The sequence below is a fragment of the Sorex araneus genome, chromosome 3, assembly GCF_027595985.1.
Source record: "Sorex araneus isolate mSorAra2 chromosome 3, mSorAra2.pri, whole genome shotgun sequence".
NCBI classification, from domain to species: Eukaryota; Metazoa; Chordata; class Mammalia; order Eulipotyphla; family Soricidae; genus Sorex; species Sorex araneus.
The window spans coordinates 27,286,278-27,314,064 of record NC_073304.1 but is presented as its reverse complement, the minus strand read 5'-3'; the positions used below and the strand labels follow the sequence as shown (position 1 = coordinate 27,314,064).

General features: G+C 52.5%; 1 protein-coding gene across 1 annotated transcript in view; it reads right to left on the bottom strand.

The window, feature by feature from the left end:
• The window catches only part of MIDEAS (mitotic deacetylase associated SANT domain protein), a 77,196-nt gene extending 49,941 nt beyond the window's left edge, over positions 1–27,255 (bottom strand). The window contains exon 1 of the mRNA XM_055132880.1: positions 27,089–27,255. The gene's annotated coding sequence lies outside the window, so the exon portion shown is untranslated. The remainder of the gene's footprint in view (positions 1–27,088) is intronic.
• Between the last annotated feature and the right edge of the window lie 532 nt (positions 27,256–27,787).

Sequence of the window (27,787 nt, the reverse complement as noted above, 5' to 3'; positions counted from 1 at the left end):
TCTGAGGGCAGTGTCTGGCTGGGTGCAGGGAGAAGGACAAAACAGGTGTGGCTGCCAGGAAGGACGGGCGGGCCGCCCCACAGAAGGCCCCTCCTCTTCTTCTGCTTTTGGTTTTGGGGGTCACATCTGCTAGAGCGCAGGGCTCACTCTTGGCTCTGAGCTCAGGGATCACTCCTGGGGGTGCGGGGAGGCCTCAGGAACCATATGCAGAGCCAGGGACTGAACCTAGGTCAGCTGCGTGTGAGCCAGGCACCCTGCCCGCTGTACCATCTCTTGGGCCCGTGAAATGTCCTTTCTTACAGAGACAGAGCGCCCAGCCTCCCCAAGCTGGTGTTTCATCACAGTCCCCTGCTCTCTGCAGAACCAACCCAGACAGACTTCTTTTTTGGCTCATCTCTGGAACGTGGTTTCCAGCTCGGGGAGCCAGAGGATCTTGGGGGGAGGCGGGCGGGGGGGGGAAACCAGGACCTCCCAGATCCAGTATATGCCCTTGGGCATGCCAACGTGAGCCTCAACTTCTCCAAGATCCCTGCTTTCTCTCACATGCTTCCCTCCCTCTGTGCTACAAGTAAACCCACCAGGATCTCCCGTGGGTGTCGACCTTCACGGCAGCTCTTCCAGGAAGGCCCCCCTCCTTGACTGCTCTGAGCAGAGGATGACCCCTGGAGTGCAGACTCGCCAGAGCTCTTCTGGCTCCTGGGTGTCAGGCTGGGAGCCTTCCCTGAGCACAAACGCTACAGCCAACGACTCACATGCAAGGCAGGTGGAGCGAGTGGGTCATGGTGGGTGGTGGTCCCGGGGGTCCCCAAGCTCAAGTGAGCTCCACCTACAACACTTTCTTCCCCACTCAGCTTCTTCTCTAGCTCTGGGGGCTCCCCTCACTCACTTCCTCCTGAGAACGTTTCCTAAAAAGCCAGGTACCCCAAACTGTCGCAGCCTCTGCTCTTCTGAAGGCTCGGAGCAGCCGCTCTCCTGAAGCTCCCAAGACCTCCTCCCGTTATCCGTGTCCATCCCCTCCACATTCTCCAAAGTCCCTTCCTGGGCCATGTAGCATTGTAGGGCCTGCAGAACACAGCATGGATTTTTGTCACTTTGTCTCCCTGCAATGCCCCAAGCCTGGTAGATACTTAGGTGTCTGATGGCACATGCACATGCTTGATCAGTTTCCCAGACATGAACATTGGAGGTAAGCCATGAAACAGAACCCATTATTAGTTATTGCTACTTTTACTAGGAGTTTATGTGTTCCATCCTAGAGGCACATTTCCTATTTTAACATCTCTGAAATCAAAGTGTGTCTTATTCATTGTTAGCATGTCATGGCTTAATTAGCATCTTCTCTTTCTCGGTTGTACATAAAATCATGCTTCCCTTTCCAATCACTGGCTCCTTCGACTCCACGGGGACGTTGTTATTATTTCTGCTGCTGCAGCTCCTGCTTGTTACTCACTCTGCTGTGAGGCTCAGCATCCTGGGTGCTGGGCTGCAGGGCGAAGTCCACAGAACTTGAAAGCACCTGAGCTCAGCTGCGCTGCCCAGTTCTCATAACTTCATGGGCTATTCCCCAGGCAGCAGGACGTCCTCTGTGTCTAGACAGTTCTAGAACCTCCCACGGAAGCAGATCAGTGTGATGTGGACAAGGCTCAGGTCTGGGAGTCAGGAGTACAAAGTGCTAATCCTGGTTCTTACTGTAATCTGGATGATTCCATACAAGATGCACCGACACATTTATCAAGTTAAATACTTGACACAACTGTGAGTCTGCTCGGTCCACCCACGGTCACTGTATCACTGTCATCCTGTTGCTCATTGATTTGCTCGAGCAGGCACCAGTAACGTCTCCATTTTGAGATGTGTTGTTACTGTTTTTGGCATATTGAATACGCCACGGGGAGCTTGCCAGGCTCTGCCATGTGGGCGGGATACTCTCGGTCGGTAGCTTGTCGGGCTCTCCGAGAGGGGTGGAGGAATCAAACCCGGCTGCACCCGCACCCGGGTCAGCCGCATGCAAGGCAAACGCCCTACCGCTGTGCTATCGCCCCAGCCCAGCACTTGGAAATGCAGTTGCTATCCCCATTTTATAGATTAAACAAAACCGAGGTTCAAAAGGTTCAGCAGGGGCTGGAGAGATGGTGCAGGAGGTAAAGCACTTGTCTTGCACACAGTCAACCCTGCTCAATCCCCAGAGTCACACACTGCCAGTTGTGGCCGTCTCTTAAAATGATAATTTAAATTTTGTTTTTTCTTTTTGGGTCACACCTGGCGATGCACAGGGGTTACTCCTGGCTTTGCACTCAGGAATTACCCCTGGCCGTGCTCAGGGGACCATATGGGATGCTGGGATTTGAACCCGGGTCGGCCGCGTGCAAGGCAAACGCCCTACCCGCTGTGCTATCTCTCCAGCCCCTAAAAAAATTTTTTGTAGGAGTGACAGAGTGATAGTACAGCGGGTAGAGCATTTGCCTTGCACACAGTAACCCACGTTCAATTCCCGGCATCCCATATGGTCCCTCGAGCCCCGCCAGGAGTAACTGAGTGCAGAACCAGGAGGAACCCCTGAGCATCACCAGCTGTGACCAAAAAAGCAAAAAAAAAAAAAAATTAATTTTTTTAAGGAGGGCGTGGAGCAATAGTGCAGCAGGTGGAGCACTTGTCTTGTACATAGCAGATGCAGGCTTGATCCCTGGTACCCTATGTGGTTCCTGAGCCACACCAGGAATAATCCCTGAGCACAGAGCCAGGAGTAAGCACTGAGTAGCAGTGGGTGTGGCCTAAAACCCAAAATCAAAACCAACCACACAGAAAGATGTCGAGCAGCTCTCCCAAGGTCATCCAGACGACATCCATCGCTGGACCTGAGTCCTTCTCTGTGCTCTGGGAGCCACCTACCTCTGTGCTGTATCTTCCCCGGTAAATAAGCCAGATAATGAGAGGTCAGACAGCTATTTTCACATCCCACAGGTACTTTATTTTACTAAAAATCTTTGTTTTGGGGGGGATGGAGATAGAGTATGGTGGGTAAGGTGCTAGCCTTGCATGAAGCCACGTTCAATCCCCAGCATCCCTATGGTCTCCTGAGTACCACAAGAGTAACTCTTGAGTGCAGAGCCAGGAGTAACCCCTGAGCTTTGCCGGGTGTGCGGGTGTGGCCCAAAAGACAGAAAAACACAAATTATGTTTTATTTGAACCGAACTGATTTTATTGCTCACAAATTTTCCTCCTGCAGTGCCAGGACTTAAACCCAACACCTCAGTCAGGGAAGGCATTTGTTCTATTTCTGAGACCCATATTGCCAACATTAAAAAAAAAAAAATCGAGTAATATTCTGAGGCCAGAAAGACAGGATACGAATTAGGGCACTTGCCTTGCACATTGCAGACCCTCATTCGATCCCTGGCAATGTAGAGGGTCCCCCAAGCACCACCAAGAGTGATCCTTGAACAACAGAGCCAGGACTAAGCCCTGAGCACAGCTGAGTGAGGCCCTCAAACCAAAATTAATTAGTATGAATAAACATAGCCCCAAACTCAAGATTTCAGGTTTGCCTGGAAATAATACAGAACAACAGGCAAGAGTTCACCCTTTCCTAGGCCACAGTCCCTGTTGTTTCCACCTCATGTTTGCTGTTTTTTGACACCCAGCCTCTGTCACTGAGACCCCCCCCCCCCCCCGTTCACTGCGAGTGCATGAACTTTAGACCAGACGAATTCTAGAACCCTCTCTAGTCTTAACTATGGCTCCTCCCAGCATCTCCCTCCAAAGAGATTCATCACTTTATGAACTTGGTCTGGCACCACTCAAACAGGCCCGGCCTTGCATCCACCGACCGCCCCGGGAGCCTCCATCCCAGGGCCCCCAGCGTCTGGGGCCCCACCCAGCACATCCCTCCCAGCCACTCAGCAGGTGGAGCCCGAGTGACTAAGGTGAGCGGAAGTGAGGCAAGGGGGGTGTGGGGAGCCCCACCATAGGAGGGCGCAAGGAGGGAGAGCAAGACTGACCCCTGACAGGAAAGGGGCTCCAGGAGATGAATGTGAGTCGGAGGGCCTGACACCCAAGAAAGCACACACACAGTAAATGGCCGGGAGGAAACTGCAGCCTCAGCAGCAATTTAGGATATTAGAATACCATCCGAGGGCCCATTAGGGCCGAGTCAGTGTGAAAATAAGCAAACAAATTAAATAAGAAAGTTGCCACTGGCCGGCAGGCTGCACACAGCTGCACATACATTGCGGGGCCACGATAAACTGTCCCGCCTTCTGAGTTTTGTTTTTCTTTTTGCAGTGCTGAGAATTGGAGCCAGGACCTCATACATATGAGGCATGTGCTCAACCACTGAGCCACAACCCCAACCCTTTCAAACCTTTCTAGAGGTTTGGCATGATGTGTTCTAAAACATTGACCAAGTCATTGGGGTGGGGGGACAGCATCCCATTCAGATATTTTAGAAGTCGTCTAAAATATCTCACAAAGGAGTTTTAACAGAAGTTGACCATAACCCCTGTACATAGAACACAGAACACACACACACACACACACACACACACACACACAAATTGAAAATTGGTTCACATTACAATTACAGAGTATTTGTCCAGATATGGAACGGGTGAGGTATGAAAGGGACTATATGAGGCCTCAGAGATAGAACAATAGGTAAGGTATTTGCTTTGTACATGGCCAACCCAGATTCAATCCCTGCCCCCAACAAAACAGAATAAAACAAAACAAAAAGGTGAAAGACTAGAAGCAATTTGATAAAAACCATTGATGAAGTCAAATGAAGTGTTCAACCACTTGCACACCTCAACTTCCAGGAGGAGGAAGAGGAGGAGGAGGAGGAGGAGGAGGAGGGGAAGGGGGAGCGCAGATGTAGACACTACATAAGATAAAAAATTGTGTTGGGGTAGGAGTGGGTAAGGCATTTGCCTTCACGTGGCTGACCTCCTGGGTTCAATCCCCAGCACCCCGTATGATTCCCTGAGCCCCACCAGGGGTGATCCCTTAGTACAGAGTCAGGAATAAACCCTGAGTACCACTGGGTGTGGCTCAACATCAACTCCCCCCCGCAAAAAAAAATGTAAATTGTGCTAAAACTTCCAGATGGAGGTAGGAATGCAGTTCGGCAATAGATCACTTGCCTTGCATACAGGAGACCCTTGGGTTTGATTCCCAACAGTGAAAATTAAAATTTAAAAAATACCTTCCGAAGGATCATGAGCATCAAATAGAAGAGAATTTGACCAATGCAAATTGCTAATGTGGAATGTTTATTCTGTTAGTTGATCAACATGCTTTAAATAATGACGAAGGTGGGGGCTGGAGCGATAGCACAGAGGGGAGGGTGTTTGCCTTGCACTCGGCCAATCCAGGTTCGATTCCCAGCATCCCATAAGGTCCTCTGAGCACCGCCAGGAGTAATTCCTGAGTGCAGAGTAAGGAGGAACCCCTAAGCATTGCCAGGTGTGACCCAACAAGCAAAAAAAAAAAAAAACCATGATTAAAGTGGCAACAATGCTGGTATTGATGCTGAGGGGCCTTGACTAGGTAGAACCTTCCCATCACAAAAATACCTCAGCCCAGTCCATGGGCATTGGAGAGGGGATGAGGGCAGGGCAGGCCAGCCTAGAGTCCTGTCTTGAGGAGGAAGAAGGGAATGTGAACTGGGAGCAGAGAGGAATGACAGTTGGCAATGGGAAGGCGCGGTTTCCCTCAGAAGACACCTCTCACCAAAGAAGCAAAGTTACCCAAACAAGCCCACGCCGTCCAACCTCCACCCTCCTGGCTGCTACCTCTCACTGCTGCCTTTGTGCTCTCAATTTTACTCAGACCTTATTTCAGCAACTGTCGGAGGTGACACCAGCCCTGTTTGTGGGCTAGCCCAGGAACCTACTCCATTTATAGTGTTGTTTCTATGGAAATGTGTTTCGAGCTTGAAGAACTCGAGCTGCTGACAACCCTGGGGCACACACGTGGTCTCTAAATTAGGGAACTGAGACGAACAGTTATTGTTGGGTCCTGGGTGCTGGAAGACAGCTTATTCACTTAGGATTGTGTGTCAGTTGATCCTCACACACCAGCAGTGATCCCTCCGGAGTGGGCGAAAGGCCCCTGCAAGGCGTGAGGACGGAAGCCGGGCTTCGAGGAATGAGCGAGGCGTTCTAGGATTGCGCAGGGAGAGTCCCCAGCCCCACCTCGACACATCCGAGCTCATGTGCCCGAGAACACGTGCCACTGAGCCAGGGACCCGTCAGGTGCATGCAGCCGGCCAAGCCCACGTGCTTGAATTTCTCTCTACCCTGGCAACGCTCCAGATCTAAGACACGGGGTGGGGGGGCGCCGGGGGGGGACGGACATGTCAGCCTGATCTCCAAAGCAGAAACTCTGCCTCTTGGACAGTTCTGGAATTCAGCTCTAGCGGATGCACAGTTGACAGAACCCGAACCCAGGCCTTTGGTGGGCCCGGATCTCTCTACACACAGGCGTTATTGCAGCAGCCCTGTCCGAGCAAGCGCAACCTTTGCACTCAAGGTCCTTAGTGCGAGGACTCTCCCAGCACTGAAAACTCCAAACCAAACCACGGAGTCTCCATTTCCGGTGCCAACCCTCACTGGGAACTGGGAAAGGATGGCGGAGGGTGGGTGTGCTGGGGGGAGCCTCCGATCAGATGATACTCCACGTGTCAAGAGAATTTCCCAGGAAGAAAAGCCCGCATACATGGTGGCAGGAGGAGAGGGACAGACAAAAGAGAGAACAGTTAGTGAGAAGGTGACTCAGCGGGCAAGCCCGCAAGCCCGGGTTCTAAGGGAAGGTGGAAGAAGAGCTGCAAACTCCAGGCCAGCTCACGACAAGATGCAGGGGTGAGGAGAGCAGATCAGCTGGTCACTGATGAGGCCTGCACTAAGGGCAGCTCCAAGTGTCAGTGCGGCACTAAACCGACCCGGACCCCGCCCTGAGCCTCTGTAACACAAGGGCCCCACGTGGGCCTCAGCACTGTGGCAGTCAGTCTACACAGCTGACTCCCTCCACGCCGCCAGTCTGCTCTGCAGGAGATTCAGAGGCTTCCTGCTGTGGCCGGAGGACCAGCAGCCGCAGAGGAGTGGGTGGCTCAGAGGCGACCTCAGGGCCACACGTGCTCACTGAGTTGGTGCCCTGGAAATAAGCAACCAAGTCTGGGGCTCGGAGGTCACGTGGGGTTGCCAGCACCAGGCAGAGTATGCGGTGGTGAGCCCCGCAGTTACACAGGAAGGCAAAGTTACACCGTTACACAGTTACGCAGTTATACAGGGACCCCGGCAAAGTCAGGCAGTATCGGACTCAGTCAGCCGGTCTGAATTCGACAGCCTCTGCGGTGCAGGTGACTGATAAGACCCAGCAGGGCTGTCCTCCCAGCGGTCCCAGGGGGGAGGTTTACAGTGTTACCCGCCCCCCTCCCCCCACTTTCCCACCCAGACCTCAAGTCTGTGACTTGCTAAACTTTCAGAAAAAAAGAAAGCGTATCTACTCTTATTGCACTAAAGCAATTGCAGACACATAAATATGATACTCATGGCTGTTTTGCCTAGATCTGGTATTTACCTAATGTATATCACAGCCAATATAACCAACTTTTATATCAAGCTTTTTAAAATCAGCTTTTCTTTTTAATCAAGCAGATTTGCCGTTTGCCTACCAACACAAAAGTTACCTTCTCACCAAAATTCATAAACATTTCCCTATGAATTAATTTTACAGTGGCATACTATTCCACCGAGTCTAGGTATCACGAATTATATAGTCACGTGTAACATTTAGCCTGCTCACAATTTCTACTATTTAAAATGATGTTGCTGGAAATAAATGTGTACTTGTTCATGCTATTCTTTTCTTCTTCAGAGTTATTTCCTAGGAATTAATCCCCAGGAGCAATAGTAATATTAAAAGAAATTAACACTGGGGAGGGTGGGGAGGGAAGGCATGTTATTCTCGTCCCCCCCCCCCCACCACCACCATTGCAGTTCTCAGAGGCTATTTCTAGGTCTGGGCTCAGAAGTTACCCCTGAAGGTGCCCGAGGGGCTCTAGCAGTGCTGGGAATCTGAACTAGGGTCTCAGTTGTAGAGGCTGAGAAAAATGTAAGCACCCTTCCTTCTATACGATTCTCTCTATCCCTAGGAAATAGCACTTTTAATACTTCAGTTTATAAATTAAAAACAAGTAATTCTTGGGCCGGAGAGATAATATAGAGGATAAGGCACTTGCCTTGCACACAACTGACCCCAGTTCGATCCTGGGCACCACATTTAGTCCTTGGAGCACTGCTAGGAGTGATCCTCCCCTGAGCACAGAGCCAGGAGTAGGATCCTGAGTACCTGGCATGACACCCCCAAACCAAATGTATATACTTGGAAGGCCCATTCACCTGCACACTCAACCCGCAGGAGGCTCAGCTCAGGCAAAAACTCTTGTAAGAAAAGAAGCCCTGGGGCTGGAGCAATAGCACAGCGGGTAGGGCGTTTGCCTTGCATCCTGAGTGCAGAGCCAGGAGTAACCCCTGTGCATTTGCGTTGCCAGGTGTGACCCAAAAAGCAAAAAAAAAAAAAAAAAAAAAAAAAGCCCACTGCTAGGCGTGCAGGGGGATGCCCCTCCAGGCACTGCTCCCACTGCCCTCAGGTGAATCACTTCAGGGCAAGACCACCTTCAAGTGCAAATGAAGTCCTTTGTGATGTAGCAAAAGAAGTGGCAGCCAGAGAATCTCCGCTCCTGGGCTCCTGGGCTGTTCCAGCAGGAGACAGACACAGGCACTCAAAGCCTCTCATTCTCCAAACAAACAATAACCCTTCTTAAGCTCCACTTAGGGACTCCTGCTGTATCTTGAAGTTGCTGCCCAGGGGATCCATTCCTCTTTCTCCTAAAGATCCTTGAAGGTCAGAATGATGGTACCACAGGTAAGGCACTTGATGTGTCCAACCCGGGTTCAATCCCCAGGACCCTGAGCCTGCCAGGAGTGATCCCTCAGTGTAAGAGCCAGGAGCAAGCTCTGAGCACAGCCTGTGTGACCCAAAAACATAAAAATAAACAAGCCCACATAAACGAAAGAGCCACGGCCTGTCCTGATGGCTGGACATCTAGACACCTGCTTTAGAGAGGCTTTTGGGCTCCTCTCTTGCTCATTTTCCCTAGTTCTTCAGCACAAATCTGGCAGACTGCAGTGGCCATTAAAACTTAGGAGTCCTAGGGGCTGGAGAGATAGCACAGCGGGTAGGGCGTTTGCCTTGCACGCAGCCGACCCGGGTTCTAATCCCAGCATCCCATATGGTCCCCTGAGCACTGCCAGGAGTAATTCCTGAGTGCAGAAGCAGGAGTAACCCCTGAGCATCGCCAGGTGTGACCCAAAAAGCAAAAAAAAAACACAAACAAACAAACAAAAAAAACTTAGGAGTCCTAGGGCTGGAGAAATAGCGGGTAGGGCGTTTGCCTTACACGTTGCCAACCTGGGTTCAATTCCCAGCATCCCATATGTTCCCCTGAGCACCGCCAGGGGGTGATTCCTGAGTGCAGACCCAGAAGTAACCCCTGTACATCGCCGGGTGTGACCCAAAAAACAAAACAAAACAAAACAAAAAAAACTTAGGAGTCCTCCCCCAGCTGCCAGAGGCTGGGCCTTTGGGCTGGTAAATCTCACCTGATGGTGGACAGTGGGTACTGCTAGCTCTGTGCTCAGGATTGACTTCTGGCCATGCCTGGGGATCCTGTTCAGTACCGGGGATGGTTCTGGGGTCTGCAGTATTGCAAAGCAAGTGCCTCACCACCCTCACCCTCGTATTTTCTCTCCAGCCCCTGTACACCTTTATCTTATGCATCTAGTTAGTTTTTGAGCTTCACCCAGCAGTGCTCAGGACTGACTTCTGGCTCTGTGCTCAGGGATCACTCCTGGTGCTGCTGAGGGAACCAGAAGGGAACCTTATGGGGTGGCAGTGATCAAATTGGGGTCAGGGGGCTGGAGAGATAGCACAGCAGGTAAGGCGTTTGCCTTGCACGCAGCCGACCCGGGTTCAAATCCCAGCATCCCATATGGTCCCCTGAGCACGGCCAGGGGTAATTCCTGAGTGCAAAGCCAGGAGTGACCCCTGTGCATCGCCAGGTGTGACCCAAAAAGCAAAAAAAAAAAAAAAAAAAAAAAAAAACCAAATTGGGGTCAGCTGCTTGCAAGGCAAACACCTTAACCTTGTACTGTCTCCCTGTGCCCTACCTACTCCCCACGCCTTTAAACCAGCTCCTCACCACAGATGTCTTCTTGGAGTCCTCCTCTGGGTAAGAGAGGCCCAAGGTGCTGGACTCTGTGTCCCCAAGCCCCCCTCACCAGGAGCTTGTCGGCAGACTCAGAGCAAGAGCAGAGCCCCAGGTGAGGCTTCCCTGCAGGTGTGGAGAGGCCAACGGCTGGCTGCCAGCTCTGTGGCCACCCATGTCCCACCGACCCGGACTGGCTCGGGGCTGTGCACTGTCCCTCTCACTCCTCCAGCTGCCCTTTCGATGCTCTCAGGGGGACCCTGACAGGGTGCCAGCCAGGTCTTGGCTAGAGAGGCCCAGGCATACACAGGTGCCACCCTGGGTGGCAGAGATGCTGTGGGTGCAGCCAGGGAGCCGGTGACCTCTGGCTGGTCACGCAAGGTCTGCCGGGAGGAAGCGGACAGGGAGGAGTTCCGGGCAGCGGGAACACTCCTGGCCAGCCCAGTGGAGGGGAAGCACACGGAGGAGCCGGCCGGGCCTTCCAGGAAGGGGCAAGAGAAGCAGCTGAAGAGGGCAACTCTCAAAGCCTGGAAGAGCAGAAACACGATCAAAGTGTGTTTGGGCCAGAGAACTTCAGGCGCCTTCATCTTCTCTTCCACTTTTGTGCAGCTTTTAACGTGATTTTTTTCATTTGGACAAAAATGGGCAAGTCCATGTAAATCGTGCAACAGTCACTCCCCTACTCTAGCTCCCCTCTCTCTCTCTCGGGAGAAACATCCCCCCCACACCCCAACCTCATATAAGTCACCGAGCCTGAACCTCAGGAACCACCTCAAGACTTGGCCCGCCAGAGCCCAGCCCACGACCGTGGCAGCTTCCCGAGTCGAGGCATCAGAGGAAATCGCTGGAACACTGGCCCTCTCCACAGCCAAGAGTCTAGTCAGTTCAGGACTGCGTTTCCCAGCCCAGGGATATGACTCAGCGGTACAGCGCCTGCCTTTCAGGTCTGAGGTCACAAGTTACATCTCTGGCACTACCCCATATGTCAGGTGCAACCCCCACGGTGAGATCTCCGGGCACAACCATAGTGTGTGATCTCCCGGGAGCACTACAACCAAGGAGGTGCGAGACCCACCACCCAACGTGCAAGAACCAGAACCAAGTGTGTGGACCCCGGTGAACATGGGCACCGAAGGGTGAGACCCCTCCACCCCGCCCCGGCTGCTAGCCAAGAAAACACTGCCACCAACTGTGGAACCCCAGACAATGCCACAGCAACAATGGTGCTGGGGGCCACCGGGCCTACCTCCCGCAGTGCTGTGGGGTGAAGAGGAGGCCATGCGATGCTGGGCTTATACTCAGGGCCATGCACATGCCAAGGAGATGCTCCTCACTTTCAGCAACTCCCTCGTTCCTTCTGCTTTCTGACTTTTGTTTTGGTTGTAAGGCCACATCAAGCAGTGCTCAGGGGGTACTTCTGACCGTTTGCTTGGGGTTGCTCTCAGTGGTGCTTAGAGAAACATGTGGTAGCAGGGATCGAACCTGGACCTTCTGCAGGCAAAGCCCGTGCTTAGTCAGCTGCACTCTTACCCTAACCCTCTTTGGTTTTGTATTTTTGTTTGCTTTTTGGTCACACCCGGTGACCAGTGATACTCAGGAGATACTCCTGGCCCTGCACTCAAGAATTACTCCTGGCACTGCTCGGGCAGGACCATATGGGATGCCGGGGATAGAACCTAGGTTGGCCGCATGCAAGGCAAATGCCTTTCCCCGCACTAGAATCTTTTTTTTTTTTTTTAATAGGACATTAAGTCCTTAAAAGGACATAATTTGTCTCAAGTTATTGGGAGTGAATGGCCAAAATTTCCTTCAAGGTATCCTCTTAAGATTAGAGGACAAGGGGCTGGAGCAATAGTACAGCGGGTAGGGAGTTTGCCTTGCACACGGCCAACCCGGGTTCGATTCCCAGCATCTCATTTATTCCCCTGAGCACCGCCAGGAGTAATTCCTGAGTGCAGAGCGAGGAGTAACCCCTGTGCATCGCCAGGTGTGACCCAAAAAGCAAAAAAAAAAAAAGATTAGAGGACAAATATACAAAGCACTCAGCTAACCGACACCTGTCTCTCTTGCATGGCAGAAACTGGCAGGAGAAGGCTGGAGAGGCCAACAGTCTCTGGAATTCCTTTGGCTTTATTTTTTGCAGGCAAGATAATAGGGAGAACGTGTCAACTAGTTGACACATCCCAAAGTGGAGAGATGGCCAGGCCTGCAGCGCAGGCACAAGGCACCTAATCATTCCACCAACGGAGTCTGAAACTGACCTCCCATCGCAAAAGCAAGGCAACACCTGCCAAATGCCTCATGGTCCTGTGAGTCTTGCCTAGCCCCAGAGAAGAGGCAGAACTCAAGCTGTCACTGACAGAGAGAAGCAAGGCCTGGCCTCGGTCCCTGACACTCAGGTGTGATGGCTCCCAAGTGGAATCAAACATGTATGAAGGATCCAGAAGCAGAAGTGACCTCTCTTTTTCCACTCCCATCATTCTGATTCCAGAGGAGAAATACAATTGCTAATGAAATGGTTCACTTTCCAAAATACAGAAGAATCCCAAAAGTTAGCTGGCGGCTAAAGGTTCAGAAAACCACCCAGAAAGATGAAGATCAAGATGAGCATATTTGCAGGGCCTTAGGGGGATGCCGCTTCTCCTCCATGTCCAGCCACTGCCCAGTCCTCCCCTCTGCGGGCTAGAAGATGCCGGCTTTGATGGATGGGGAGGGCTGAGGAGGGTTGGACTATGCATGGCCCCCAGGCACATGGACCCCTCCCCACTGCAGAGAGGTCCCTGGAGAGCTTGTGACATCCAGACTGGGCTTCCAAATCCCCCACCCTGAGCACAGAGCCCCCTGGATGCTCACTGGATCTGTGGGCTCTGAGCTCTGCAGCTGGCCTGAGTGGCACATGAAAGGAGAGAAATAGGGTGGGGGGTGGGGGACATAATTCGGGTCTGTGGGCAGTCATGGTGCCAGGCCAGCAGCGTCCGCCTCTTGGCTGGGGTTCCAGTCCCCCTACTTGCCACACGTGCTGACTGATTTCTGAGCATCATTCTCAGAATTCTCCCAGCACTCTGCCAACACAGATCCATTCTTTATTTTGCCAGAGACCTTTCCCTGATTGCAGACCCCAGGAAGTCCTTCTTCCTCCAAACCAGCCCTTGGGGACAGCACCTTTACTCACACCTCTGATTTTACCTCTGTGAAGACTACAATACAGAGACTGGAGAGATAATAGAGCAGGCAGGGCACTTGTCTTGCAAGTGACTGATCTGGGTTTGATCCCGGGAAGCACATATCATCCCTCTAAGCCTCACCAGGATGATCCCTGAGCACAGAGCCAGGAGTGATCCCCCAGCCAGGTGTGGCACAAAGACAAAAACAAATCCCAAACATGGTGTGTGTGTGTGTGTGTGTGTGTGTGTGTGTGTGTGTGTTGGGGGAGTAGAAGGTAGAGAATAGTATAGCAGATAAGGCGCTAACCTTGCACACAGCTGACCTGGGTGTGACCCCCCCAGCATCACCATAGTCCCCTGAGCCCATCCAGGAGTGACAAGAGTGATCACCAGGAGAAAGCCCCGAGCACTACTGGGTGTGGCCCTAAAATAAAACAAACAAGGAATACTTCTGGAGGGCTGGAGAGATAGTACAGAGGTAGGGAGCTTGCCTTGCATGCAACCAAACTAGGTTTGATCTCCAGCACTACACATGGTCCCCTAAGCCAGGGGGGAAAAAAAGCCCTGAGCACCACTAGGTGTGGCCCAAAAACAAAACAGAAAATACAAAAAAAAGACAGAGAAACTTCCATGGGCCCTGAGTTGTACCAGGTGAACACAATCATGGTCCCTGCTTTTACGAAACAGCAAGCTGCTTCCGCCTTTGGCTTCTGTAAGGCTGGTTTCCTTCTTTCTGCTGCCCGGCTTCCTTCTCCACCAACCATCCCTTCCCTGGTGCTAACTCCCCTAAGCCTGAGTGCATCCTTTCCATGGTTGTTTCCCCCCTTCAAGTCTGCCTCAGGGCCTTATTCTCTCCTATTTACAGTCCCCTTCCAGGTCCTGGTGATCCCCAAATGCCTACGCCCATGGACAAATCAGACTGAAGGCAGGAAGTCAAGTGTATCTGGAACTCGTCCTCAAGCTGGAGATCCGTGGTGCACAGTCACGTTTACTTACAAGACTTGTGTGACTTGGTTAGGACAGATGGAGGTTTCTGGGGCCCATGCCCTCCATTCCTCTTTTTGAGGATCTCTTCCCCAGACCTGACTTCCCAGCTGTCCTCAAGACACCAGCCTCAGGTGTCCCACAGGCACGTTCATCTCTCCTTGTCTGAAGTTATCATTCAGACAAGACTCATCATTCCCCAAAAACTTGTTATCCTCCCAGTCTACGAAGCAGAAATCTAAACATCTGGAGTTTTCTCTCATTCTGTGTCTGTACGCTGGTGCTCCAGGCTGTTCGGCTCCGTTCCCCAATACCTCCCTGCTTTCTGCTTCTCGTCCTCCCCCATTTCAAGTCTTTGATCCATGTCAGAGCTAGAGCATCTTTTTTTGGTTGGGGGGAGTGGGGAAGGGGGAGGTAACTTGGGGCCACACCCAGTGACGATACTCAGGGGTTACTCCTGGCTCTGCAATCAGGAACACTCCTGGCGATGCTCAGGGATACCGGGAATTGAAACCAGGTAAACAATATGCAAGTCAAATGCCCTACCTGCTGTAATTATAGCTCTGACCCAGAGCCACATCATTTTTCTTTTCTTTTCTTTTCTTTTTTTTTCTTTTTGGGTCACACCTGACGATGCACAGGCTCTGCACTCAGGAATTACCCCTGGCGGTGCTCAGGGGACCATATGGGATGCTGGGAATCAAACCTGGGTCGCCCGCGGGTAAGGCAAACTCCCTACCCACTGTGCTACTGCTCCAGCCCCAAGCCACATCATTTTTCAAAAAATAAAACCCTATCAAAATCCCAATGATAGAGGGCTGGAGCAATAGCACAGCGGGTAGGGCGTTTGCCTTGTAAGCGGCGGACCCGGGTTCAATCCCCAGCATCCCATATGGTCTCTCGAGCACCGCCAGGCGTAATTCCTGAGTGCAGAGCCAGGAGTAACCCCTGTGCATCGCTGGGTGTGACCCAAAAAGAAAAAAAAAAAACCCAATGATACCCTTCAAAGAAATAGGGAAGGAAAAAAAAGTGGGGTGGGGGGCTCATGGAATTTGTATGGAACCATGGAACCACAAAGACCACAATGGTGAAAGTCATCCTGAAACAAGAGACTGGACACACCAGGGTCGAGGACTCCAGACTACTCAGGGCTGTTTAGTTAAGGTCAGCTCTGTTAAAAAAAAAAAAAAAAAAGGGGGCTGGAGTGATAGCACAGCGGGTAGGGCGTTTGCCTTGCACGCGGCCGACCCGGGTTCGATTCCCAGCATCCCATATGGTCCCCTGAGCACCGCCAGGGGTAATTCCTGAGTGCAGAGCCAGGAGTGACCCTTGTGCATCGCCAGGTGTGACCCAAAAAGCAAAAAAAAAAAAAAAAAAAACAGTCCATTGGACTCAGAGATATCTCAGAGGACAAAGTGAATGCTTTGCATGCCTAAGACCTGGGTTGGATTCTTTATACTACAGGGTCCCTGATAATTCACTAGGACTGACCCCAGAGTTCCCACCAAGTCTGGGCCAACAATCAAACTGAACCAAAAAAAAAAAAATAGCAAGAGAAACAAAAAACAGTACATGAGTACTGTTAGTAAATACCCTTAACTAAATAAATACCCTTTATAAATACCCTTTAGTAAATACTCTGTAGTGTAAAATATCTACTAAAATTTTAGAAGTGGGGGGGTCACTGTTAATTAGTGAAGAAAACATGTTAATGACTATTTCTAAGAATGGAAATTGTGGTGTGTGTGTGTGTGTGTGTGTGTGTGTGTGTGTGTGTGCGCGCGCGCGCGCACGCGCGCGCGCATGCGTGTTTTGTTTAGGGGCCACATTCATCAATGCTCAGGGATCACTCCTAGTAGTGCTCAGGAACCATATATGGAGCCAGGACAAACCTGGGCCAGCTGCATCCAAGCCAAGTGCCTTGGGGCTGGAGCAATAGCACAGTGGGTAGGGTGTTTGCCTTGCACGCAGCCAACCCGGGTTCGATTCCCAGCATCCTATATGGTCCCCTGAGCACCGCCAGGAGTGATTCCTGAGTGCAGAGCCAGGAGTAACCCCTGTGCATCGCCAGGTGTGACCAAAAAGGAAAAAAAAATCAAGCCAAGTGCCTTACCTGCTATACTATCACTCCAGTCTTGGAAGAAATTCTAAGTAAAAATAACGTACACAATTGAGTACTGGAAATAACTCATGCTAATTGCTTATTTCTAGGAATTGTGGTAGTCTTTCAATCTCATGGTATAGGAGTATGAACTATAACTGCTAACATGTATATATTTAAAAAATTCAAATGGGATGAAATTGGAGATTCAAATATTTGCAAAATCTTATCTTTATTCTATTCAAATCTTTTTGTTTTGGTTTGGTTTTGTATTGGATCCCCATCCAGTGATGCTCAGAGGTTACTCCTGGCTCTACACTCAGAAGTTACTCATGGCGGTGCTCAGAGGACCACGTGGGATGCTGGGGATCGAACCTGTGTCTGCTTGCTGTATCATCACTCTGGCCCCTCTATTCAAACATGTGAATGGTTGTATTGCAACATATTTAAAATGGAGAGAAAGAGAAGAAAACCTGGAGCTTGGAGATAGTGAAAAAAAAATTAGGCACATGCATGGTGGCAGCCAGGTTCAATTCCTGACACCAGAGACCCCCCCAACAACTGTTGGGCACAGTCCTGGAGGCCCCCAGCACCATAAGGGGGGCCAGTGTAACCCCAGCACTGCAGGACCTGAGCAAAGCACATCTTTGGGCCCCTGCACTGAAACGCCAGTTCGGCTGGCTGAGAATGGCAGGTGGGGGCCTCTGTGTCCACCCCCTCAGCACCACTTAGGAGTCACTACTCCACCCTGCAAAACCAAAGGAAAGCCGGGTGCACACTTTCTCTTTTGCACGCAGACACGCACACATGCACGTTCACGCATCATCAGTCTCAGCCGTCCCCACTGCCCGTAAGGTCAGCTCCAAACCTCCTCGCTGATGCCAGTGGCCTCCCAGGACATAACAGAGGTGCCCTCGCAGCCCCCTCCAGCCAGGGCTCCAGCACAGCTGTTGCCCGCAGCCCTCCGCCCCGCCCCAGACGGGCAGTGGCTGTATTCCGCCCCTCCTCCATGCCAGCTTCGTCCCAGCTACTCCCTGTCTCCAACACTTCTTTCTCGGCCACCTCGTGAACGCCTACTCATTTCTCAGGCCTCTCTCAAACATCAGCTCCTCTCGTCCTTGAATCTACCTTGTTCTTGAGGATGGAGTGGTAGTACAGTGGAGTACTTGCAGGCAGCCAACCCAGGTTCGATCCCCAGCATCCCAGAGGGTTCCCCCCAGCACTGCCAGATCAACTCCTGAGTGCGGAACCGGGGGTAACCTACCTGAGCATTGCCTGGTGAGGCCCCCAAATGAACAAAAGTCCACCTCACTCACTGAACTCAGGTCTCAGCAGGGCCAGCCTGGCCCTTTCCTCACATCCCTCTCTCGTCTGGTGGGGTGACCCAGCCCGCCCAGGAGCTCAGCACGCCCTCTGTCAGGTCAATGCTCTGGTGCTGGCACACATGTGTATCTCCCTCTCAGACCCGGAGCACCCTGAATGGGGGAGTGGGATCATCTTTATCTGGGAGACTCAGGTCCAGGACACAGAAGGGCTCGATAGATGCAGGAGCGCAAAAGGCTAAAGAATGAAGGAGTATTCTCACACCATAGAGATTGACACACATGCAAAAGAACAAAGGCAACCGGTGTTGGCATGGATGTGGGGACTCTCCTTCACTGCTGGTGGGAATGCTGACTGGTTCAGCCCTCTTGGAAAACAATATGGACGTTTCTCAAAAAAGTAGAACTTGAGCTCCCATTTGACCCAGCAATATCACTTCTGGGAATATATCCCGGAGATACAAAACAGTACAGTAGAAATGATATCTGAACTTGTATGTTCATTACTGCACTATTTACAACTTACTATTTACAATAGCCAGAATCTGGAAAAAACCCGAGTGCCTGAGAACAGACGACTGGTTAAAGAAACTTTGGTACATCTACACAATGGAATACCATGCAGCTGTTAGAAAAAATGAATCATAAAATTTGCATATAAGTGGATTGACACGGAGAGTATCACATTAAGTAAAATGAGTCAGAAAGAGAGGGACAGACATAGAATGACTGCACTCATCTGTGGAATATAAAGTAACACAATGGGAGACTGACACCCAGTGACAGTAGTGATAAGGGCCAGGAGGATTCCTCCATAGCTCAGAAGCTGGCTTCACCTGCTGGGGGAAAAGGCAGCTGAGATAGAGAACGGACCACCAAGCAAAGGATGCTTGGAGACCTTGCTCGGGATAGGAGATGTGTGCTGAAAGTAGACTATGGACCGAACATGAGGACCACTTACTGCCTGTATTGCAAACCATAACACCCAAAATGAGAGAGAATAAAAGGGAATGTGCCTGCCACGGGGGGAGGGAGGGTGGAGTAGCGGGAAGGGACACTGGGAACATTGGTGGTGGAGAATGAGCACTGGTGGAAGGATGGGTACTCGACCATTATATGTATGACTGAAACGTAATCACAAAAGTGTGTAAGTCTGTAATTCTATTTCACGGTGTTTCATTCACTGTCACTGTCATCCCGTTGCTCATCAATTTATTCGAGCGGGCACCAGTAACGTCTCTATTGTGAGACTTGTTGTTTGCCTTGCACATAGCCCACCCGGGTTCGATTCCTCCGTCCCTCTCGGAGAGCCCGGCAAGCTACTCAGAGTATCCCACCCGCATGGCAGAGCCTTAGCGTATTCAATATACCAAAAACAGTAACAACAGTCTCACAATGTTGTTTCATTAAAAAAATTTAAAAATTAAAAAAAAAAAAGTAAAGTAGTGGGACTGGGGACTCAGTGTGTGTGCCCAGATTTCACCTGCAGGAGCCCTGGGTTCAGTCCTCAGCACTTCATGATCCCCTGAGCACCACCACCAACAGACAGGCCCACCCCCGTCCCCAAACATAGAGCTGGAAGGAGCCCCCAGGTATGCCCTCCTCCCCCACTAACCAGGTATGCCCTCATCCCCCAATACCACCTTTGAAAAAATGGAGAACAAGAGGGACAGTCCCTTGTCAGCCATAGTGGTAGGGCTGTTGCCTCAGAGGCCCACTTTTGGTCTCCTTAGCAGGACAGTGCAGCCCCTAAGTGCCCGCAGCCTGCCTGGAGAGCGGGTGACCGAGCAGGAAGGTGGTAGTGCAGGGGGGCGGTGGCTGCCTGTGTCTAGGGGGCCCCAGAGGACAGGAATACAGACTCTGGCTGTCGCTGCCTTGCAAGTCTCTACCTGGCATTAGGGAAATACAGGGTTCCTGTTTCCCAAATCACAGTCCCTGTTTTCCAAAAGATGAACTGTTCCCTTCTCTGTTGGCTGGATGTGCAAGCCACAGGCCTTGGTTCTGCCAGTGTTTGTTTATCTGTTCGTGTTTTTTTCCATCTGTGGAAGCTGCATCTGTAAATGCAGCTGAAAAAGGACAAACTGTGGTTACTGAGGACAGGAACATGGATGGGTTGAAGAAATGGGGACAATCAGAGGAGAAGAAGGGCACTTTTTTAGATGATACTATCAGATTTATCAATATTTTCTTATGGCTGCCACTTGGTGCCTTAAGAAATGCTTTCTTAGGGCAGGAGAGATAGTATAGCAGGTAGGACACTTGTCTTGCATGTGGCCGAGCCGGGTTCCATCCCTGGCATCCCATATGGTCCCCTGAGCACTGCCAGGAGTGATTCCTGAGTGCAGAGCCAGGAGTCATCCCTGAGCACCATCCATAAGACAACAAAAAGTTCTTTCTTTTTTAAATACAAAAACAAGCAAGTATTTTGGGTTTTTTTTTGGGGGGGGTCACACCCAGTGATGCTCAGGGATTACTCCTGGTTCTGCACTCAGGAATTGCTCCTGGCGGTGCTCGGGAAACCATACGGGATGCCAGAGATTGAACTCGGGGTTAGCCACATGAAAGGCAAATGCCCTCCCTTCTGTGCTATTGCTCTGGCCCCAAGCATGTATTTTTGTATTCCAACTGCATTTGTCTATGCATATTTGTGAATTATAATCTCTAATTTTATATTTCCAATATTAGGGCAGGAGAGATGGCTCAACAGACCACATGATATATATAAATTGGGTCTGAAAAGATAGTAAAGAAGGTAGGGCAATTGCCTTTCATGTAGACAATCCAAATTCAATCCCTGGCATCCCATATAGTAGCCCAAGCCTTGCCAGGAGTGATACCTAAATCCAGAGCCAGGAGTAAGCCCTGAGCACCACCAGGAATGGCCCCCAAATCAAAAAATAAATTAAAAAAATAAAAGCTAAAAACTTCCAGGGGCCAGGACAAAGGTACAGCATGTAGGGCACTTGCCTTGCATGTGGCTGACCCAGGTTCAATCCCCAGAATCTCATATGGTCCCCTGAGCATCATCAGGAGTAACTCCTGAGTGCAGACCCAGGAGTAACCCCTGAGCATCACCAAACAAAAAATTAAAATAAATAAAACTTCCAGAATTACTTTGCACTTTTATGAATTCTGAAATCTATGAATTGTCCCCCTTTTGCATAGAAAATTGTGACAAATTCTATTTTTATGTTTATTTTATTTTATTTTGCTTTTGGGGTCACACCCAGCAATGCTTATGGGTTACTCCTGGCTCTGCACTCAGGAATTACTCCTGATGGTGCTTGGGGGACCATATGGGGTGCTAGAGACTGAACGCATGATGCTAGAGTCGGCCGCATGCAAGGCAAATGCCCTACCTGCTATACTATCCTCCAGCCCCCAAATTCTATTTTTTTTTTTGTTTTGCTTTTTGGGTCACACCCGGCGATGCACAGGGGTCACTCCTGGCTCATGCACTCAGGAATCACCCCTGGCGGTACCCAGGGGACCATATGGGATGCTGGGATTCGAACCTGGGTCGGCCGCGTGCAAGGCAAATGCCCTACCCACTGTGCTATCGCTCCAACCCCCCCAAATTCTATTTTTAAATGAAATGAAAAAAGTGTCTAATCTAACTTAAAACAACTGGGAAGGAGCACAGGGACCAGGGGATTATGCTTTGCATATACAGGTCTCCAGCTCCATGGCATGCCACTTTCCCTGCCCTGGACACTGCTGGGAGTCCCAGCATCACAGGGCCCGAGCACTGAACTATCTGGCTCAGATGGCTGAGTACTGCCTGGAGTGACAACCCCTGGGCTACCTGAGCACTGCTTTGGAACACTCCTCTCGCCCCCCACCTAGCTTACAGTGTACATTTTATGGTATGTATGGTATGTCGATGAAAAAAGGCACTCTAACTTTCACAACACATTTGAGGTTAACAGTGTGCATGAGGACTAGTCCTTACTCAATACTCAGGAGTCACTTCCGGGCAGCTTGGGGTACAGGGAGGGCCAAGGAGCAGACCCGGGGTTCCTTCACCTGAAGCACCCTCTCGGGGCTCTGAGACATCAAGTCTGGCCCCGTCGAGAATCTGTTTTATAGTTTAGCCTATTTGCGGTGGGGCGGGGGGTGGGGGGAAGTGGAGTGAGGGGCTGGGCGCCACATCCAGCAGTGCTGAGGACTTACTCCTGGCTCTGTGCTCAGGAACCACTCCTAGTAGTGCTCAGGGCACCACATGCGGTGCAGGGGATTGAATCCCGGTTGGTCATATGCACGGCAAGTAGTACTACCTGCTGTCCTCTGTCTCCGGCCCCAGGGTGGCTTAGTTTTTTTTTATAGGTTCAAAATCTGTTGAGACAAAATATACCCAGAGCCAAGGACGAAAGGACTCCGTGGCTTCTGCTCTCTGCACTCGAGGTGCCTGAGAGGGGCCCCACCTCCCTCTCGTCCTCCTGCTATGGGTCTGCCTCTCTGCAAGCCAGGTAAGGAATGTTCTCCCTGCAAACAAGTGCTTAGGCAGGACTGTGCAGTGGGTCAGCCAGACTCAAATCAGGACCCGGAGGCAGCAGGGTAGAAGCTGGACAGATACTGTCTGGCACCCAGAGGAAAGGATCAATGAGGTGCAAAGCCTGGGCCTGGGAACCGGGAGGGCAGCGGCCGATCAATGTTGACTCTAAACACAGAAAACCACAGGGTCGTGAGACTCGGTTCGGCTGCATGTGCCAAAGCGCCATCCACACGGTCTGACGGCCACTGCCATTTGAATCATCACACCCCCCTCCCCGCCCCCATCAAACATTCACCAGGTCCTGCTAAGCGTGGAGCAGCAGGTCTGCAGACCCTAAGATCTACAAAACAGGCACTTCCAGTTTTCCTTGAAAAGCTGATAATGTTTATCCAGACGAGGGCACACGCTGAAGAAGCTGAAGGAACGGGCAGGTCTGCGCCGCTGAAAATCCTGAAGCCAGGTCTACACATTATTTCTTCAGCCTGGAAATCTTCAGCAGTCACCAGAGGAGGTGACTGGGGATGGAGGAAGTATGCTGGGTGGGACGGGGGAAATTCTTGAGGAGGGCCTGGAAGAGGTACCAGGCTGAGCCAAGTGGAAGTGAGGCAAAGGGAGGCATCCCGGCTTCTGGGGAAGCATGGGTGGGAGGAATGCCGGCCACCTACGACGGCCAGTGGAGGGACATTCGGAGAGAGAGAGCGAGCAGAGGTTAGGGTGGAGAGAAGCAGAGGCCCCAGGTGGAAGGCCCCAAGTGCCAGCCTCATCTTTACCCCACAGTCAGTGGTGGTGGAGGGGTGGAGGTGGGGGGGGAGGTCACTAAAAGGTGAAGGCAGGAGCGGCACCCTTGCCAACAGGCGTTTTAAGTGCGATTACAGAGGAGCCCTTCATCCCGGGCTCATTCAAAGCGCTGTGTGTATTTCAAGTGGCACTTGAGACAGAAAGTCTTGAAGCATTTGCCCGGTGTCATGCAGCCGAGGGGGAGAGAAAGGTTGAAGGGTCTCACAAAGAGACGCTTCAGCGGAGAGAGAGATGCAGGGAGACATGTTGGAGAGAAGGGAACACATGGGAAGGCCGGGAAAACAGCACTTTCTCTGAGCCCGGAATGCCCTCTTTTGGCCGGGGGTGCTCTGGCTCCTTTTTTGGCTGTTCGTCGTGATGTCAAAACAGCGGATTGCGGTGCAGGGTGAGGCAGCTGGGAAAAGACAGATGAATAGAAATAGAAACACGGGGCCTGGGGTGCACGCAAGGCCGACAGTCGAGTGCACCCTCCGGCCGGCTTCTCCATGTCCTCTCTCGGGGACCCCCCACTCCTTCCCAGGGATTTTGCTAGAGTTTCTGAGCCCCTCCAAGCACCTCCAGTAGTTTTTCCTTCTGAAAAGAATCCAAAGATTCTTGAGCTCTGTCAAATTTTGACTTAGAGCGTTTTCAACATTGTTCTGTGTGGTGCTCAGCGAGGCAGCTGGCAGCGGCTGCAAACCCAGCGGCAAGTCCACACTGAAAATCAAGAGAAAGTCAGGTCGGAGTGGAGGGCAGCGAGCGAGCGTGGACTGGGCTTGCTAGCTGACCCTGAACCCTGGACACGGGGGCGAGCCAGAGCAGGGAAAGAAGGGAGCTAACAGAAGACCAGGGCAGGCAGCATTCCTGCCTGCTCCTACTTTTTCTGGCCTTTGTGGACGTGCCCCCCTGCCCACACTCTGATTGGCCATGCCCCTCGGGGTGCTGTGATCTGTACAAGCATCCATGAGAGCGCAGAGGGCTGCAAAGCTGAAGCTTCCTTGTGTTTGGGACTGGAAGAGAACGTACCTTCCGCCCGCCCCTTCAGACCAGCACTCCCAGCAGGAGAACCAGGGCCCTGCGGTCAAGTTCAGTAAAAACCCCACATACCTTCACCAGGCCTTGCACGACCCTCAGCCACTCCCTCCCAGGTGGGTTTTGCTCTAAAGCCCATCCTCCAGGGGCAAATGGGTTCCTCCATCACACGCTTTCTAGAAATGGCCTGACTTCGCACACACGTCCTTGAGGCTTTGGAAACAGAGCTCTCTGCCAGGGACTGTGCCCTCCTCGTGTTTGGGTTTGACAAATGGTCACTGTGCCCATGACACACAAGTGGCGCGAGGCTGGAGCAGGTCATTTCCCCTCTAGCTGAAACTCGGTCATTTGGTTGGGGGGGGAAGGTCAGGAATGAGGGAACACCTGCCGCTCAGAGCACAGCGACTCCCCAGCCACCGTGGCATTGTGGTGCCACCAAATTACACTGTGCCCTGAGCAGGGCCGACTGCTTTGGGAGAGGAAGGGGGCCTCGAGATGGGGGATGTGAAAAGACAGCACATTTTCCTAGACAAACTTTCTTCTTGCATTTTTGCTTTTGTTGTTGGGTCACTCCCAGTGGTGCTCAGGGCTTATTCCTGGCTCTGTGCTCAGGGATCATTCCTGGTGGGGTTGGAGGATCCTAAGGGGGGCCAGGGATCGAACACTGGTCAGCCATGTGCAAGGCAAGAGCCCTATCCACTGTACTATCTCTTCAGTTCCTTCCTGGACAAGCTTCTGTCCATGTTTTATCTAACTAGTTTTATTTTTTTATAGGGCCACACCCAGTTCGTGCTGCCCGGTGAGATCAGCCCAGTGCAGGCTGGCAGTGCTTAGAGCCAACCGGGGCTACCGCCAGCAATGGTGCCCAAAGCAATGGTGCTCAGAAGTTACTCTTAGCTTCTGGGGTTGCTTTCTGCTGTGCTGGGGGGTGGGAGGGCCTGGCCTCCTGAATGCAGAGCAAACTCTCCCGCCAGCTGGGCGCCCCCTCCAGGAGTGATCCCTGAGCTCCCTTCCTTTGACCGTGTTTTAAATCCCTCTGCTACAGTCAGCCACCTCTGAGGCCCTCTCGAAGAAGTCGTGAAGAACCTGTTCGCCTTCTTTCCATACTTGCAGGCTTGGCTCCCTTCCTGCTGCTTCCAGCTCAGAAGGTGTGGGACCCCTGCCCTGGCCTGGGTAGGAAGTGGGGGTAGGGGACCTCTGGAGAAAAGGTCCATGAGTCACTTCTTCTGCTCCCCTTCCCCAAGCCAGACACCATCACAGACACGGATACTCAGAGCCCAGGCACTTTCCCCCTGGGCCCCTGGAACACAAGAAAGGCCATGAGGACCCACCTACCAAGTTCCTGCGAGCAGCTGATACTTCAAGGCTCAGAGTCTAGCTCACCAGCTCAGTCACACGCCACCAACCTGCAATCTTTGCAACCAGGCCCAAACCAACAACAGTGCAGGTTTTGCAAATTCCAAAGGCTTCAGGGAAGTTGATAGCAATCTCCCATCTCCTTTTCCTGCTGACGTCATCCCACATTTTCTTCAGAGGCAAGGGTACAGTTCCTTGGATCCGTTTCTGGCAGGCTGTTGGGAGTGGAGGAACACAGCCCTCCCGGGTCCACTCCACTTGCAGCCATTGAACAAGTTGTCCAAGGTTAAGGGAGAGGCAAAGAAATAAATCACCTCGCTTAAGGTTAAAGGCCGAAAAAAAGAACTGAGAGACTGCAGCTAGGCCTAGATCAGTCCTGGGCATTTGCAATGTAAATGCGCGTTTTGTGCCCTGCCACCGAGGTCTTGCACAATAGCCAGTGTATAAACATCCCCGCCAACAATGCCTGACTGTGCAATCATGCCGTAATTACAGGCTGGCAGGAAGCTGCTGCTAGGAACTGCACCATTCACCCAATGCAAGCGCGGAGTCACCGCCACCGAGAACCATCGGACATTCCTGCACACCGCAGCGTGTCCCAGGCCGCTGTGGCTCCAGCTGCTGTCTCGGAGCCCCAGCGGGCCACGCTCGCGCCCCGCCGCCAGCCCCGAGTCACTTTGCAGGGATGTCATAAACTTCTCAGCTGTTAAAAAGCTCTGCGCCACGCGGCTGCCCAGGCCGGCGGGAAACACCATCCAAGTTCCCAAAGCACAATTCCCTGCAGCGTCGCCTGTCTCAGAAAACAGGCAAGAACGGGAGGTGCCCCCCGGAGTCCATGGGAAGCCGGTTTCGGAGTTTTATTTTAGAAAACACTCACATATGTCCGTGGGCGTGCTGACAGTTTTTATGGCTACATTGCAAAGTGTGAAGGCCTTAGTGAGCACCGTCAGGTTCAGGAGGTGGCGGTGAGGGGAGAAAGGGTGGTGGTTAGGGGAGTCAGGACCGAGTTTGTTGAAAGGGGCTTGGCGAGAGAGGTGGGGGCGGGGAGGCGGATAGCGTGAGGGAGGGGAGGCGAGGGCGAGGTGGTTTGCAATTTCGGTTTTGCTTTTTGGAAATGCGTAGGGTTGTTTTCCCAACTTCAGAGTTGCTCTGGAGAGCCGGGCAAAGAAAAGTCGGGGGGGAAAGTTCCTTCAACTTCCTTCCTGCAACCTCACTGAGGGCTGCAAAGAGGAAGAACACGCTTCCCCGGGAAGCACGGGGATGGGAGTGGGGGCGGGGGGGTGTTGAATACACGCAACTCAGAGCAATAGGGGGGCGACGGACGGAGGACGGGCGGCAGACGCAGTTCCCGGGAAGTCCCTTTCCTGCACCCCTCCTCCTGCAGAGGGCCCGGCTGCAGCCCTGGCGGTCCAGCGACACCCCCCCACTCCCCACCCCGGCGCGATGCGGCGGCCGAACTCCCCACTCCCTGCAGCTCCTCGGAGCACCAGCCCCCCGCGCCGCCAAGCCAGCCCGGCCCGCCAGCTCCCAGCCAGCGCCCGCTCAGTCGCGGGGGCCCGAGCCCGGTGCCGCGTCCCCACGCCGCTGCTCACCTGCACGCCGGCTCCCGGGGTGGCTCCGAAGGGCGCGGGTGTCGGGGTGCGGGCGGCGAGCACGGCCGACAGACTCAAACTTTGTTGCTCTCGGGACGGCGCAGTCGTCACTTCCTCGCCAGCCGGCGGCGCGGCCGGGGCTGTGACCCAGCAGCTCGCGCGGCGGCGCGCCGGGCCCTGCAGCCGCCCGCCCGCCCGCCCGCGCGCCCCGGCCCCGGCCCCGGCCCCGGCCCCGCGCGCCCCCAGCGCAGCCGCCCGCCGCGCCTGCACCCCGCCGGGCCAGGCGCGTTCCAGCCGGGTCTCTCCGGCGCCCGAGAAGGACCGGCCAGCCCGTTCGCTGGTCGAGTCCGGAAGATGGGGTCGGGTTCAGGGACCCCTGGAGAACTGGAGTCCCCGCAGAAATGCACCAACAGGGGGAGAGGAGGAGAAAAAGAAAGTTTTTTTCTTTTCTTTTTTTTTTTTTTTTCTCTTTTGGTTTGCTATTCAGGCCAGGAGATCTTGCCAGAAAGCAGACTGCCCTGTTTTGCCAAATAATGCCTAGGCTGGGGCCTGAAACAGCGGTCTCCTTTCTCCGAGTTTCCTCCTAAGATCTGCACGCAGGTTTCCACCCCCCACCCCCACCCCCGCCACAACCACCAGCAGCCCGTCTTTTGCACTGGTGTAAGTGCTCGGGGCGTGGATTTGATCGCTCTTGGCTAA